General features: G+C 40.1%; 1 protein-coding gene and 1 long non-coding RNA gene across 3 annotated transcripts in view; one reads left to right on the top strand and one right to left on the bottom strand.

Moving 5' to 3' along the window:
• Window positions 1-14,889, bottom strand: part of SPIDR (scaffolding protein involved in DNA repair) — a 273,808-nt gene that overhangs the window by 117,238 nt on the left and 141,681 nt on the right. The gene's annotated exons all lie outside the window — the stretch shown is intronic.
• On the top strand, window positions 1,905-14,017 carry LOC102261665. 2 transcript variants are annotated; one of them, XR_001360506.1, is made up of 3 exons: window positions 1,905-2,244; window positions 3,244-3,330; window positions 13,534-14,017. It is a non-coding gene; the product is annotated as an uncharacterized LOC102261665 (long non-coding RNA). The 2 variants fall into 2 exon arrangements; XR_314677.2 differs by lacking the exon at window positions 1,905-2,244 and adding an exon at window positions 2,267-3,010.

The following is a 14,889-nucleotide window of genomic DNA, read 5'->3' as shown; positions in this document are numbered from 1 at the left end:
ATCTGTATATCACTTTGAATAACATGGTCATTTTAACTATGATGATTAATCCAATCCATGAACATAAAATATTGCTTTCTATTTCTTTGTATCTTTTTAAATCTCTTTTAATAATCTTATAGTTTCCAGCATATAGGTCCTTCACATCCTTTAAGTTTATTCCTAAGTATTTCATTCTTTTTGTTGCATTGTAAAAGTAATTTTTTTTCTAAAATTTCATTGTTAGTATATATAGCAGAAAATACCTCAGCATAATAAAGGCCATATATGACAAACCCTCAACTAATATCATACTCAGTGGTGAAAACCTGAAAGCTTTTTCTCTAAGATCAGAAAGAAGACAAGGATGTCCACTCTCACCACTGTTATTCAACATAGTTCTGGAAGTCCCAGTCAGAGTAATCAGGTAAGAGCAATAAATAATGGCATTAAACTTGGGAATAAAGAAGCAGAATCATTACTTTTTGCAGATAACATCATTTTTTATATAGAAAACCCTGAAGACGCCACAAAAAAACCCAAACAACTATTAGAAATAATAAACAAATACAGTAAAGTTGTAGGATATACATGCTTTTCTTTGTCTTTGAGTTTCTGCATTTGAATAAGATATGCCTAGGTATAGATTTTGTTTTATTAATTCTGCTTGATGTTCTCTGAGTTTCCTAACCTGTAGTTTACTGCCTATCATTAATTTTGGAAAATTCTCAATCATTATATTGCTTTAAATATTTCTTTCTTTCCTTTCTTTTTTCTCCGGTATTCCCATTATGTATATGTTACACCATTTGTAATTGTCCCACAGTTCTTAAATATTATGTTCCCTTTTTTCCTCTTTGGAAGTTTGTATTGACATTTTTGCAAGCTCACTAATTCTTTACTTGGCTATGTCCACTCTCTTGATGAGCCCATCTGTTTTGCATGTTCTCCACTTTTTCCTTTAGCATCCCTAGCATTTTAATCATAGTTGTCTTAAATTCCCAGTCTTATTAATTCCAACATCTCTGCAATAACGAAGTCTGGTTCTAATGCCTGCACTGTTTTTCTTCAAACTATAACTTTTGGCTTTTACAACGCCTTGTAATTTTTTTGTTAAGAGCCAGCTGTGATACACTGGGTCAAAGGAACTAAGGTATATAGGCTTTTGGCATGAGGTTTTATGTTTATCAGGCCAGGAGTTACTCTGTCTTTACTGTCTGTTGTAACTGTAGTTGTCAGAGCAAAAAATTTTCTCTGGTGTTTGTGTTTTTGTCTCTCCTGTTTTCTTTGCACGTCCCTAGAGACATCTACTTAGCTAAAGTCTGAGACACGTGGCTCTCTCAGTTGTATTCCTCTGCTACTATTCAGGAGCCCTGTGGGTGCGGTGGTAAGGCTGTGGTGAGAGGGGACATGTTCTTCAGCCCTATGATTAGCTTTCAGGCTTTTGCCTCTGGACTGCAACCTTCTCAACTGCTTCTCTGCCTGTCCCTCCTTCCTGAGACAGGGAGATGAGAGCCATGTGGAGTTGGGTATTCCCTTCCCCTCAGGTCAGCCGGGCACTGATAAAACCTCAAGTTAGGGTCTGGTTAGTTTTTCTTGAGAGTAGGCCTTCTTAAGAACAGAATACTGTGGCATATTTCAAAATGGCTACTTTCCCTTCCCCCAGTTAGAATCATGAGAGCATTTTTCTCCAGTCTTCACCATGAGAACCTGGCAGGGCTCCTGGAAGTAAAGCTCACAAAAGTATGGCCCCTCCTACCTCCCAAGACTGGGGCCCCTTGTAGTTTTTAACTCCCCAGCTTGTCCACGCTCAGCCTCCAGCCACGGGAGGTTTTCCACCCTGGTACTGGTTCCAGTGGATGTTCTTGCTCCTTGACTTCTGCTCTGGGAAGCCGTGACTCTCTGCATCCTCTTGTCTGGCTCTCCAATTTTGGGGGCAGAAGAGTGATCTCAAAATTCAGTTGGATCGAAAAGATTTGCTGATTTTGTTTGTTCTGCTTTTTTTCTTGTTGTGAAAACAGGAGTGATGACTTCCAAGTTCCTTATAATGTCAGTCCAGAAACTGGAAGTCAGAACTTGTGATTGCTTCATTCTGGCCCCTTTAAGCACTGCCATGTTCATCCCTGGATGTTCAGTTGCAACCATTCCTGCTGCACCCTATGGTCAGCTTTAGGAATCTTGTCAACCATTTCTTCATTTCTGCACATTTGATTCCTCTGAACATTAGGCAGCTGAAGGTATCATCTCCATAAAATATGCAAGCAGGTACCTAATTTTATTTTGTTCATGTTCTGTTGCTATATGACAATTTGCTGGTTTTTAAGGTTTGTATCTAAAGGAAGTATATGATTTCCCCATAATCTGTGTCTTAAATGTTCATATTTTTCTTTTAGCACCTAGCAAAGTAGTAGTAAGGTAGCAGACTCCTTGTTCATCTATAATAATAAAAGCATATTATGCTAATTAGACCGGACGACCTTTTGGACGAAGCCGGAGCTGCAAGAGAAGCCCGGGTCCCGGGTGCCAGAGGGAAGCTGGTGCCGGCAGCCGGGTGAAGGAAGGCCTACTCTTGCACAAATTTCATGCATCGGGCCTCTAGTTGTTAAAATAAACTCAAATTTATTGATATTTACTCAATTAAACATTCAAATTTCTTCCACTGATATAAAACTAAGTTTTAAGTAAAGGTAACTTGGCTCTAATCCAATGGGCCAGATTAGAATTAAATAATAAAATTGGGCGCTAAGTTTAATTTTGGGGAATCACAATAAATCCATTCTCCTAAGGGTACTCAGGCTGGTGCCATTGTATTCATCTAGATCCCCTCACATTTAATGAAGAAATGATCCTTTCTGATCCACAATCTGCTGAGTTTTGTCAGGTATCGTCACGGGGGTGCCTGGAGTTACAATGAGCACATGAGTCATATTTTCTGTTACTCCAGGGAGAAGGGCAGATCTTACCCACAAATCCAGAAGGCAGCCTGCAGCACCTGGGGCTCCATCCAGGATGAATCAGTGGGCACAGTCAGGTTGGACCAGCCACCAGTGCCACATTCCTGCCTTGTGATCGCTCCTTATAGAAGTTCTTTCTTTACACACAAAACTTTGAAAAGAGGGAGAAACAGAAAATCTCCTGTTTTTAACTTGTACTTGGTAGCAAAGTGGGTTTACTCAGCAGCTAATGCTAATGCTCGAACCATAAAGAGAGAACCAGTCTTTTTTATTTATTTATTTATGTTGGCTTTTTTTTTTTTTTTTAAAGGCTGTCTCCTATTCCGGTAACTGGAATATCAGGATTCTCCAAAGAATCATGTGATGACAAGGCAGCACACAGCTGCCCTCTGCAGTGGTAAGTAAATGAACTCAGTCACCCTCTGGGTTTTCCCCTCTCCTTTCCCTGCTCTTTATGGAGGACATAGAATCACAGGGAGTAACTAGCTGAAGTTTGCTCTGTACTTTAATACCAGGCAGGAAGCCAAGCTGCAAATACAATGACTGGATTCAGTTTTACAAGCAAACACTGGGACCGAATTCACCCTGGTCCGGGAAGAATGCCTCCGATCAGAACTAGCAGGAAATCCAATTCAAAATAGGGTGTGTCTTCCTTAATTAATGAAGTCCTGTAGAAATAAAAGCTTCCTTCTGTAAAAAGTCTACAAAAAAGACTAAATTTTGCTATCAAATAATATTAGCAATCCTGTGGAAGAAATGTCTGAATTCCCACAACCTGCACCCTTGGTAGGAATTGTTAGCTCTGCTCTTTCTCCTTTGGACACTGATTGTTAAAGTCTTAGAAGGTACTAAAAATACTTAATTCTCTCTGCTCCCTTCCAACCTCTGACCCCTCTCTTACATCATGCACCATCAACTCCCCTCTTGTTCTCTGGGCCACTTGAATAATTTAATATAAGAACTCTCTGAGATCCTGAGAGAATGAGAAAAGTCACATACTTTGGCCCAAGCACCCCCAGAAATATGCCAGAAGGTTTATTCGCCTGTAGCTGGCCAGGAACATCACTCTGGGAAGGGACAAATGCTAATCCTGAATCTATGGTTGCAGTTTGGGGGGTAGGTGAGTGTGGGGGTGAAGGGATTGTATGTGGCATGGGGAAAGGGTATCAGAAGTCAGGATCTTACCCACCTGCTGCCCGTGCCTGAGCCTTACCAAAATGATACTATGATTATAGAAGCCCACAGGGATTCCTGTCAGGAATGTGAAACAATGAGCTACATGCCATATATATTTTCATCTGGATGTATGGGAGGAGAGCACTGAAGAAATAATTACGAAGAAGACTTCCCAACCTTAAAGGTTTAGGTGATTCCTACAGAAGGAGAAATATTGCTCATCTCCACAATGACATTACTTTATATGAATTATTAGGCACACAGTTGCCAGATTTACCAAATAAAATATAGGATGGCCAGTTAAATGTGAATTTCAGATGAATGATGAGTAACTTTTTAGTGTAAGTTTACACCCTAGTTTACCTGAAATTCACATTTACTTGGGTGCTCTCTATTTTATTTGGTAATTGTATGCAGGTGTCAATGCAATGAACTGATCCATAAGACAACCTTCTGTGCTGGGAGTCAGGACTATGAGTCAAACCAACACCAGTGAGCCATGCCTGAAACTTCATGACACAGTCCAGCTGTCACTGTGCTTTCTTATGGGGATGTGGACAAAGATCCATCTCTACCCAAAGACAGGAAAACACAAGGGCCCACAGTTCTGTGCAAAGACTTCCCAATAGCTCTCAAATGCTAAAATTTTAACACCAGAGAAACTAGGTTATGTAACGATGTACACCGCACTTCTGTTTTCCCGAGGAAGTTGGCACTTACTGAGAAGACTGTGTCTGCTTGTGCTGTTGTTATTATTAAAAGAAAAATCTGAGAGGCATTCTCACACAGCACCATGTAATACAGAGAAAGAGAGGCACGCCTAGATGCAACCTGATCTACATCATAGAGCAAATGGAACCGGTACCACTAACTAACATGGAAAGTCAGCACTGAAGTCAAAAAGACAACAGCCCCTCGGACTGCAACCGGTACTGATCGAAATTCTACATTATTTAAATTAAAGTAATTTCTAAACAGCTCAAGTATTAAAGTTACACTTAAAAAAAGATTTTTATTGATTTCAGAGAGAGGAAGTGAGAGGGAAACATCAATGATGAGAGAGAATCATTGACTGGCTGCCTCCTGCATGCCCCCTACTGGGGATCGAGTCCGAAACCTGGACACAGGCCCTGACTGAGAAATGAACCCTGACCTTGGTTCACAGGTCAGGGTTCATAAACCTCTGTATTCAGTTGGTCTTTTCCCCTAAAGCACACACAGTCTTTAAACTCCATGAACAGTGGGAATGTGTCTTGCTCCCAAGTCAGGCTCCCAATCCACAGTGGTGATTATTTGGTCACAGAACTGACATTTGTGGCTACAGTCCTACGAAAGACCACCTCTGTGCAATGCCTCAATCTTACTGGTCTGGTTAGGGTCAAATAGGATGGAATAGGTTTTTAATAAAATACCAGACAACTCACACAATGGAATTTAGGTGAAAATACAGTGGTACGAAGGTTTAAATTCTGAAAGAAAAACTTGCTTTTAAAAAGCTCGAAATCTTTATTTTAAATGTTTTAAAAACAATATGGCAGAAACATCATTAGGTTCCTACAGATTTCACAAATAATACTGAATAGAGATCTTTCTCAGCAACAGAATATTACTAACTGCAGGGAAAAAAAATACCCAAAATAAGAACATCCAGTAAATAAAACACTTTTTAAGATTAAAATGTAAAGATAGATTTTAAAACCACATTTTAAAAATTTGGCAAATATTTTCTTCTCTTGTCTTTTTAAAAAGAGCAAGCAATAGAATATTGTACATACAACATAGTGGTATTTTGTAATTTTTGAGAGTAACACATTTGTATCCTGCCCAACTTCTGCAAATGGCAGAGGGGAAGGTGTCGGCCTGAGGTCACTCTGGCAGCAGGGACAGCAGAAACTCACTCTTTCCTTTCAAGCTCACAGGCCCTCATTTTCACGCTGGCTCTGACCCCACCTTCAGCAGCTTTTCCTGCTGCTGACAACCAAATGGGGAAAATAAATGAGCTTTAAAATACTTTCTTTACAAATGTGAGGAAAGATACCACGCAAGGGGAAGTACATGTGAGTAAATACAGTCACATAATACGGATGCTGCAGAAACCACAGAGCAAAAGTAAACAATCCAAAATGAGGGACTGCAGAGGGAACAGGAAGACCCCTTAGCACTCAATTCTTGTTTTGCTGCTCATATATTTCTAAGAACTAGGAACATCCTTCACTGGCACAAAATACTGCCATATCTTGCTGATTCGATTAGATTTCCATCTACAAAAATGACTGGCATGCTTCCAAATAGGAAACGGATCTCTCTTCTTTAAGAACAGAATTGTCTAGATTTTTTCCCCTAAAATCCTCCTTTTCTCCATTTAGAGCAACACACATTCCATAATACTCAAGACATAAATTTTTTGGTTTTAATTATTTACTCTTAGGGTGAAAGAAGTAAGGAAATAAAGATATGGGAAACAGTTATTATTAGTTTATTAGTCAAAGCAACTTCACTCCAATCTCTACAGTAACACGGAGTAATGTCATCCTCAACTTCCCCTTGGAGCCGTCCTTCTAGATACAAGTCAGGCTTCCAATGCCTACGTGGATCCGATCTGGTTTGCCTCCGATTAGACACCCCACTCTGCTGGCAGGAAACTTGGGTCCAATATTCATTCTTAAAATGCTACACATGCATTTTCCTCTGAAGAAGCGAAGACCATGTCCACCTTCACCTGGAAGCTGTATTGCACTGAAGAACAAGGTAAAGCCACAGTTCTGCAGCCATGTCCCAAGGAAATACTTTGAGCCTCATCCAATTTGTTTAAATTTCCTCAGGATCATCAACAGACTATGATACGAAAGAGGCAAGAAAACTTGACATTCCCAACTCACCTGTACGATAAGCACTAAAGTCGGTCTATGACAAAGCTAGGATGCTTTTCTGAGGCCAGTTAACTAGAATATAATTCTGGAGTCAGACATGCCCAGTGTCACACAGCTTCGTGATCCTACTAAGGGCGGGATATTTAGCAAATTATTAAATCTCCCTGACTTCAGTTTCCCTAGCTAAATTTAAGATAAGAATGCCTCTCTTATGCTTGTGTTAGGGATTAAAGGAAATAACCTACACAAAGCATTAAGTATGATTATCTTCTTTTTAAGGAAACAAGTTCAGAATTTTCATGCTATCTTTAACACACTGTCTTGAGCTGCCAAAGGTTAGACCAGTGGTTCTCAACCTTCTGGCCCTTTAAATACAGTTCCTCATGTTGTGAACCAACCATAAAATTATTTTCGTTGCTACTTCATAACTGTAATGTTGTTACTGTTATGAATCATAATGTAAATATCTGATATGCAGGATGGTCTTAGGTGCCCTGTGAAAGGTTCGTTAGACCGTGACCGCCAAAGGGGTCGCGACCCACAGGTTGAGAACCGCTGGGTTAGACTGAGAGAAGTAGGAATCAGCTAAGAGACCAAGATTTTAAAAATCCAGGATACAAATATCCTGGATCTCAAATTTTAAAATAAACAAACCAAACATTCTTGAGCCAGACTTCTTGGAACTTGATGATACAAGCATAAAATTCAAAAGTTCAAGTTTTGTTCAATTCATAGTAAGGACTCCATATCTGTACCCGTTTCAATAGGAAATAAATGTTAAACAGATCAATAGCAAGCTAGCAGACCATTGATTAATATAGTATGTATAAAACATTAGTCTCTCTGTTATTAGAGGCATATTATCCTAAAACTTCTTTTTAGAATTCCTCAGGAAAACTGAGAAACAAAGAAAACTAACAGAATTAAGTAATAGATACTCCATATTCAAAGTCCATGCAAGGAGACTATGTTATCTGTAGCAAAATTCAAGTTATACTTTGGTAGCTAACCCTCCTCCCTCCCCCAGGATTCAAGATGAATCTGTTATAATGAGGAGTGCAAGAGGCAATACAATAGCAAGAAGTAAAATTTAAAAATATGCCAGACTTTGTGTTAAGATCATATTCCCCAATCAAGCATATTTATTTATAAATTATTCATATACACCAGTAGGGTACTAATTTAGGGCAAGGTTTACAGACTGTCATACGATGAAATAGAGCAAGCATGTCAAACTCGTGGCCAGCAGGCCCATTTAAAATCAGTGGGAGAGTCCACGTGGGTTTGGCTCAGTGGACAGAGTGTCAGCCCTAGGACTGAAGGGTCCCGGGTTCAATTCTGGTCAAGGGCATGTACCTCAGTTATAGGCTTGATCCCCGGCCCTGGTCAGGGCGTGTGCGAAAGGCAATCAAGTAATGTGTCTCTCACATCGATGCTTCTCTCTCTCTGTCTCTCCCCCTCTTTTCCACTTTCTCAAAAAATCAATGGAAAAATATCCTCGGGTGAGGGTTAACAACAACAACAAAATCAGTGAGGGAAAATTACTTAGGAAGTCAAGCTGATTAAATTATTTGGAAAAACATTAAAGTTGATCCCTATCTCATATTATACACCAAAACACATTTCAAATGTAGTAAACATTAAATATAAATAATAAAACCATAAAATTACTAGTAGATAAATAAGCAAACATTTCATTGATTTCATGATTTCCTTACAGTATAGTACTAATTTCACAACATTTTCTTTTCCAATTATTTAATGCCTATATATTACAGCTCTAGGTTAAAAGCTTGGCTTTTCTAAAACTAAGATCTGTGTAAGTAAACATAATCCTCTGGATACCTACTGAATTTGATACAGATACAGCAAAAGAATAGGTTGGAGGAGGAGGAGCTATCTGACTGGAGGAAAACCTACTCTTTCTCTGAACTCTGAGAGCAGTGGCCATCTAAGGGTGGCCTGTGGCCACAGACATGCAAATCACATCAAGCCACCAAGAGAAGCACTGGTATTGGAGTAAGGAAGGGTCGATGAGGAACTCTTCGTATCTTTGTTGCAAACTTTTATTTTGCAGATAATAATGTCTGCTTACAGGGAGGTATTTCAGAATTTAAAAGTGTATCATGTGATTAACATCACTAGTCCATAAGAAAATGCAAATCAAAGCCACCATGAAATACCACTTCACACTAATCAGAATGGCTGTTTAAAAAAATGGGAAAATAACAAGTGTTAGTGAAGATGTTGAGAAACTGAAATCCTTGTGCGTTGCTGGTGGGAATGTAAAATGGTACAGCTGGTATGGAAAACAGTATAACGGTTCCTCAGAACATTAAACATAGAATTACCCTATGATTAAGCATTTTCACTCCTAGGTATTTACTCAAAGAAGCTGAAAGCAGGGACTCAAACAAATACTTGTATACCAATGTTCATAGTAGCATCATTCACAATAGTGAGAAGGTGGAAACAATCCAAATGCCCATCAACAGATGAAGGGATAAACAAAATGTGGTGTATAGATGTCCAATGGCATATTTATTCAGCCTTAAAAAGGAATGACATTCTGATACATGCTATAACATGGATGAAGCTTGAGGACAGTACTCCTAGTGAAACAAGACAGACACAAAAAGACAAATACTGTATGTCTCCACTTATGTGAGTTACCTAGAATATGCAGATTTATAGAGATAGAAAGTATAACAGAGGTGACCAGGAGCTGGGGGGAAGGTGTGGAGTGAGGTTGGGAATTTTTTTTAAATGGGTGTAGTCTCTGTTTGGGAACGATGAAAAAGTTCTGGAAATGGACAATGGTGGTGCTTGCACTACCTTATGAATGCCCTTCATGCCACTGAATACATCGAAAGTCTAAATGATAAATTTTGTTATGAATATTTTACCACAATTTAAAAAGCATACCATGGACTATGTGTGTGTATATACATGAGAGTCTACAGAGTAAAGAATGTATTTGCTGAAAAGTAGAGCAACCTCATTTATTTAGTCAACGAACATTAAATATATACTTACAAGATATGTATAGACAGTTTAGGCAATGTAATCCTAGAATTTCATTATTGACAAAAATAGACAGAAATTACATAAATATATATCACTAAAGTCCTATAATTATTATTAAAGAAACACATATGTGATTATTCTGGCCCTGAGCTTTGTAGATTACGTGCCCAAAGGGATCATGAGTCTTCCCAAGGAGCCTTTGGGGACAGTGTGACAGGCCCTCAGTGCCCCTTCATCACTTTTTTTTTTTTTTTTAAGAAGGGAGAAGAAAGAAACGTCAATGGGAGAGCACAACATTGATCGGCTGTGTCCTGCAAGCCCCCTACTGGGGATTGAGACCAAAACCCAGGCATGGGCCCTGAGAGGAAATGGGACCGGCAACCTTTTGGTGCACAGAATGATGCCCAATCAACTGTGCCACACTGGCCAGGGTGCCCCCCACAACACTGTCTTATCTGAGTTGCATCAGAGCTGATGTCTACCACCCATTGGTATTCACTTGGTTCTCATACAGAATATCAGCCAAATGTTAACAAGATCCTTCTTTGCTACTGTTTAGAGAACATGCACTTAAAAAGATAGAGAATGATACCTCACATTTGGAAATATGAGATACTATGAATATTGGAAATATTCATTCTATTAATAATCCCTCATGAACAATCTATAAAACAGGTCAATGAGTTCTTCTCCATCTTTTAGAAAAGACAACACTGATAGACATAAAAGCGAACTGACTTTGTGCGTATCGTTGGGGCGCACACTAGACGACTATGGCCAGTGCCTTTCTAAGGTGCAGGCTAAGCCTCTACAGCAGTCCCCACTGTGTGGGGCTGTGTTCAAAAGCACATATTTCTTCCTTTTGTCTACTTTTAAGAAAATCAGAAAATAGTTTTAAAATAGTGTTCTACCCTTAGATTTCTACCATAGCAACCTTGAAGGGATGGTTTCCATATTTGCGGACATATATTCCTGGCTCTGGTCATCAGTAGAATAGCACCAGCACTGGCCTGCCACAGAGCAGATATTCAGTAAATGGTTGTGAAACTGATGGATGAACACATTGGAATATATTAACTGTGGGACCGGAGATGTGTTTGAAAGGTGAATTTTTGTTGTAGAAAGCCCCTCTCCTCCAAACCTTGCAATCATTTCCATACCAAATGAATGAAAAAGAAATCTCAATTAGTAACTTCAGATTCAGACACTTTAACAAATGTAAAATATCCAGGACAGTGCAGGCAAGTTAAAGACAACAAATCCTAGTTTTTCTCTTAATTCCCATCAGCCAATATTTAAAGTTTTTAGTAAATTGTTATTAGATTCAGTGACTTCTAGTCACAGACATAAAAGATATAATACCATAGGCCTTTTCCTGGACCAATTCTCCTAAAAAATAAAGTACCACTATGACTGACATATTACAGAGCTCACCCCATTCCATAGGGCCCACCAGTGGGGCAAGAAGCAGAAGAGAACAGTAGGTGACTATCACAAAAACCACCTGCTTCCCAAATTCTAACAGACTGCAGAAAAACACACACGTCGACCCCCTCCCAACTCTGGAACTTTTACCATTTTGGAAGCTATTATCAAGGATCTTATCCCAAGCATTATAATAGCCCCTCCTCCACCCCAGCCCTACATCCTAATATATAAAGAGCCCGGGTCTGTCACGACCTAAACATCCAGACAGACGACTGAACACCAGGCTAGGGTCCCGGCTGGCGCAGCGGTAGTCAGTCCTGGGGCCTGGCCGCCTGTGGTGTGGCGACAGTAGGGAGCTGTGGGCCTGGCCGCCCGTGGTGTGGCGACAGTAGGGAGCTGTGGGCCCGGCCGCCCGTGGTGTGGCGACAGTAGGGAGTTGTGGGCCCCGGCTGCCCATGGTGTGGCGACAGTAGGGAGCTGTGGGCCCCGGCCGCCCATGGTGTGGCGACAGTAGGGAGCTGTGGGCACCGGCCGCCTGTGGTGTGGTGGTGAGAGGGAGTTGTGGGCCCCGGCCGCCCATGGCGTGGTGACAGTAGGGAACTGTGGGCCCCAGCTGCCCGTGGTGTGGCGACAGTAGGGAGCTGTGGGAACCGAGCCATGCTGCAACTGGACTGGCCTCGTGGTCCCTCCCCTCTGCCTGCAGTCTTTGGGGAACCCCAGCCATGCTGTGATCTGGGAGTCGTGGTCCCTCTACCTGCCTGCAGGCTCCAGGAACCTGAACAGAGCAGGAAAATTAAAGGCAACAAATCCTAGTTTTTCTCTTAATTCCCATCAGCCAATATTTAAAGTTTTAGTAAATTTAGTAAATTTAGCTTCGATCAGACTGGCCTCTTGGTCCCTCCCCTCTGGCCCGGGGTACCAGAGCCATGCTGCGATGGGACTGGACCCTACCTGAGGGGTCCCGGATTGTGAGAGCGTGCAGGCTGGGCTGAGAGACCCCCCCAAAGTGCACGAATTTTCGTGCACCGGGCCTCTAGTCTAAAATAAAATAGTACATAACAGTGGCATATTTTGTTTGCTGCAGCCAAGAGCTCAGGAAACCCCCTCAAGCCCTTCTGTGTAGCTGGATGAGTCCATTGTATACTATGAGTCGGCACTTTTCTACATTTCTGGAAATTCCTTACCAGCAACATGACCTACAACATGAAGCCAAGTTTCCATTTCAATGTACAACAGAAAGTATTCAAACACAATTCACTTAAACTGGAGAACTGCTGTTAATCTAACTGCTGTTTCATCAAAATAAGTAAAAATCTATGGAAAGGCACTGGTTAAGAAAAAGGAATAATGTACTTTATTTAAAAATACACAAACATACAAATTGTGATTTGGTAAACCAGTATAATAAATTTGAATAAAGGTACTTCAGTGGCTAGAAGAAAAACACAAAATAATTTAAAATGTAATTCAATTACTGCCCAACTTTCTGTTGCACACATTATTACAGAGTTGCACGCCTTTGGCAAAACCTCTGTTTATTATATTAAGAAGCTGCTAAGTTTTGTTTAGATTATTTGGCTTGGCCAGTAATGTAATATACAGAAATAACAATGGAAATGTAAGCATTTTGGGAAAAAGAACTTCATAGCAGATATTTCAATCTGCATATACCTTTAATTGAAATGTAACTTCCCCCTCAATTAATGGTTGACTAGCACAAAATACATTAACAGCTTAACAGAGATTTTAGGTTACAGAAGCGAATTTTTAGATTAACAGACCACCTTAAAAACATCTATGAATAAGTGTGCCTTTTCTTCATTTTACACTCAGAAAGCTGCTTTTCATAGTTAAAATGTCAGCTACAAGAAGTTGTTTTCCCATAATCCTTAAAGAGAGTTTCAGAATTTAAGTTCAGTAAAAAGACCAAACAGCTCAGCTATTACAGTCATTAATCAATGCATTTAACATTCGTGCAGTATCAGAATGCAAGACATCTGATTCTAATTTCAATTCTGGCTCAGTATAAAAGTGCCTCCTCCACAATAGTCTGATTATAAACTGTTCTTTTCCTCCTCTCTTTTTTTCTTTTTTGGAAGCTGTTGTCCTTCACTCTTGCTGGAAGCCACCTGACCACTGCCAGGAAGAAGAATGCAAAACATTCCCAGGAGCGGCTGTGACGTCAGTACCACATTCCACTCTCCGCGGTCAGGACTGTGGGGAAACTCCAGCCTCCAGCGAACCCTTCAGCTGAGATAACAGCTGAGCCTGCACTAAATCACACTGAGAACTTCCCAATGTTATGCTTTAAAGATGGATATTTTTTATAAAAAGGAGGGAGGGCAGGAACAGAGCTGGCTTTTTAAGGCATATTTACTGTTAATCTTCAAAAGTGCTTTTTTGTTTGCTACGTGGAGGGAAAACAAGGAAAAATGATTTACCAACAGTCATCAGCATACCAATCCCTTTGGGCCAGTGATTTTCAACCAGGGTGCTGCAAGAATTTTTAAAACATGCAATACCTGACTATTTAGTCCGGGGCACTGAGCTCTTTGCCCTTAGATTTGTAAAATAAAACAATGACAACAGCCAACACAACAACAGCTGTCTGGTGTGAATGAGTCAAAATCACACCTATTTTTTGTCAAATTGGCAAAAAATGCATTTTTTTGGTGTGCCCTAGAATTTTAGTAATTACTTTATGTGTGCCATGAGATGAAAAAGCTTGAAAATAGTTGCCTTAGGCATTAGTGTGTAAATAGGGTAAGATGAACAACAGATTAGTTTGGGCCTCAACCAGCAGAACTTCCTCAATTAAACAAACCCAACAACCCAGTCTCCAAACCCCTTTCCAGGAGAAGAAGACGAAAAGTCCCACTCAAGAAGGCACAGACACATTCAGACAGCAGTAAAAGCCTTTTCTCTAAAGGGAAATATTGTAAAGAGATACAAACTAAACGGTACAAGTATTACAAAGAAAATACAAACGTTTATATGCATAATCCTGTTATATGCAACTTTCATTTGTAACTTCCTAGAGTCCTCAACAAGCATATTTAACATATATTTTGTACACTGTCTTTGCATATATCAAACACTTTCCCATGCTGATTATGATCATCTATACTTTATGAAACTCTAAAACTGTAAAATGTTTCTTGGGGAGAAGGGAGGAGGGGGTCTCTTACAAAAATGTTTTAATGCGCATAATTTTTTGTGTGTTTTTGCTAAATAATATCCTTGGAATAAACTTGCAGGCATGGGTAACTAAATTGAGTATACAATTTCTTACAACTGTCAAATTTGCTACATATTGTCATACTGATTTCTAAAAAACATTGCTTAATTATAAGACAACTAGAGGCCCAGTGCACGAAATTCTTGCAGGGGGTGGGGGTGTCCCTCAGCCTGGCCTGCACCCTCTCCAATCTGGGACCCCTCGGGGGATGTCCAAC

The sequence above is a fragment of the Myotis brandtii genome, unplaced genomic scaffold, assembly GCF_000412655.1.
Source record: "Myotis brandtii unplaced genomic scaffold, ASM41265v1 scaffold922, whole genome shotgun sequence".
NCBI lineage: Eukaryota > Metazoa > Chordata > Mammalia > Chiroptera > Vespertilionidae > Myotis > Myotis brandtii.
The sequence above is the reverse complement of the archived record's forward strand: the minus strand, read 5'-3'. Positions and strand labels throughout refer to the sequence as shown.